Raw genomic sequence first — 2,619 nt, 5'->3', positions numbered from 1 at the left:
TAGGGATAATCCTCCAGTAATTGTGCTAGAGCTGATTTAAAAAATCCATAGGACTCTGCCTTGATTATTTGGGGGGTGGGGATGGCTGGGTCATATCACTAACTAATAGAGTTTATTCAACTTCATTTATACATTTGAAGTTGGATTTAGGTTCTTTTTCCTGGTAAGGCCACCTTAGTCAGGGGGGCATGATTTAACTTATAACACCATCCCTGCCTGTATTTCCAGAATATGTCTAGGAAGCATCCTGGCTCCTGGAAATCGGCAATGGCAGTGCTTCTTCTTATGGTCTCTCCTAGTTGTCTTACGTTGACACTTGATTGGGCAGGCTCGCCTTTCTCAGGAAGGGAGTAGGAAACAGAGGTGATTCACTGATAACAATGAGAGTGGAAGCCAAGAAGACAGGCAAATGATTACCAACACAGAAAGTTCTGCAAAGAAGGAACATCAAGTCCAGGGGCAAAGAGCTCCTTTGGCACTATGCAAATGAGAGTGCCAACCTGCATTCATCAAGATGATCCCAGGCCACTGAGAGAACACTGGGGAGGGAGCTTGTTGGCATAAAAAGAGTGGGGCTGATTTGGCCTGCAGACTTTATATAGCATCAAAGAGGAAAGCTTTTTGTTTTGTAGTGGGTCTACCCAACACCATTATATGACAACACAGACCCAGTTCCCAGGTATCTGATCTTTTTTTGTTTTTTTCAAGGAGAAGCTGGAACTCTGGATTCCCCATGTGAGCTCCCACAATTTCAAAAGTTGACAACTATGTCAAAACATCAAGAAACAGTTATGCAATTTCAGTCGTCCGGACATGGAGCTTCAGTCTTCAGCATGGCTTGCTCCTTGACCCTGATCTTTCTGGTGCTCGTCTCACTGACCAGCCTGTATGCTATCGAGAAATCCCCTCAAATTCAAGTATACACACGGCACCCACCGGAGAACGGGAAGCCAAACTTCCTCAACTGCTTTGTATCACAGTTTCACCTGCCGCAAATAGAAATTGAACTGCTGAAGAATGGGAAAAAGATGACTAATGTAGAGATGTCAGATCTGCCCTTCAGCAAGGACTGGTCTTTCTATATCATGGCTCCCACTGAATTCAAACCCACCGCAACCGATCCATATGCCTACAGAATTAAACATGTCACTATGAAGGAGCCCAAGACCGTCACCTGGGATTGAGACATATAATCAAGCACCATGGAGCTCTGAAGATTCATTTGGACCAGTTGAATTCCTAACCCAGTTTCTAATATGCTATGCAATTTATGCACACAGTAAGAACCAGCAATGTGCCCATTATCTTCTTTATATCTTACTTTAAATGTTTTATGCATGTCTTCAAAAAAATTGGAAACTAATATCCTAGATATCTAGAATAATAAAGCTTCAATGAGTATTTTGATCAGAAAAAAAAGGAAGCCGGGCAGTGGTGGTGCACACCTTTGATCCCAGCACTGGGGAGGCAGAGACAGGCGGATTTCTGAGTTCGAGGCTAGCCTGGTCTCCAGAGTGAATTCTAGGACAGCCAGGGCTACACAGAGAAACCTTGTCTCAAAAACAAAAACAAACAAACAAAAAAAAACCCCCAAAAAACAAAAACAAAAACAAAAAACAAAAAAGAAAGAAAAAAAGAGGAAACAGTTATGCTATGAGCTCAGTGTTATGACCTCTGCCCAGCTGTATGTAATCGTCCACTCCTATCTCCAAGCCTTATAGGTAGCTGTCCTATCAGGCTTTCTCGGATTCTGTAATAAGATGTCCCAAGGCTTCATTTCTGGTCTGAAGGAGTTCAGAGCCTCTTGAGCTATTGGACTCAAGGAATCTGGAGGTGTGTATGACATATTTTTTACAAAACTGTGCCAACCCCACAAAACTATATGGTCTTTAGAGCCAGTCTCATTTACTAGAAAGTTCTTTGGTAAATCAGTTCTTTCCCTGGTGACATTGAATAGAAGAGGCAGTGGGGTATTCATATGAATATTAAGTATGCAGAGATGATGCTGCCAGCATCTCATAGGTGTAGATAGAATACATACATGTATGTAATCTCATACACCTATACATGTGTGAGAATCAGAAGCAACTACAGAGGAAGTGGCAAACGTGGAGAGGATTGTTAGTGCTTGCTAACCAGCCAGCCGAGGCAGACTAGGGAGTGGAGGGATTCCAGCGAGACCCTGTATGAAAGCATAAGGCAGAGAGTGAAAGAGAAGGACACTCAACATCTTCCTTTGACCGCCACACATGTGGGCATACACAGAGAACCACACAGATGCATACATCACAGACATACAACACAGACCACACACAACCATATCAGAACAAAGCAAACCGAATAGGCTGGTTGTAAAGGCTGATCTTTGCCTAACCTTGTTTATGAATATACAAGGGGGTTTGATATGAGTATCAGACTTTTGTGTGTAAAATCATGTGTTTGCTTAATGGAGCTTCAGGGAACAGGCACTTGTCTTTGTATCTTTGCACCTGACTGTTTCAAATAAAAAGTGTGTGGTGTGACAAGGGTGTGAAGAGCCGGCCAGTAGCTAGGATTCTGGGGTCAAATAGCCTAGATGCCTCCTTTATTTTTTTTATTTTTTATTTTTTGCTTTTTTTT

General features: G+C 42.5%; 1 pseudogene; it reads left to right on the top strand.

Moving 5' to 3' along the window:
* The first annotated feature begins 794 nt into the window (after positions 1–794).
* On the top strand, positions 795–1,347 carry LOC116092477 (annotated as a pseudogene).
* Positions 1,348–2,619: the final 1,272 nt, after the last annotated feature.

The sequence above is a fragment of the Mastomys coucha genome, unplaced genomic scaffold, assembly GCF_008632895.1.
Source record: "Mastomys coucha isolate ucsf_1 unplaced genomic scaffold, UCSF_Mcou_1 pScaffold15, whole genome shotgun sequence".
Lineage (NCBI taxonomy): Eukaryota > Metazoa > Chordata > Mammalia > Rodentia > Muridae > Mastomys > Mastomys coucha.
This window is presented reverse-complemented; position numbering and strand designations above follow the sequence as displayed.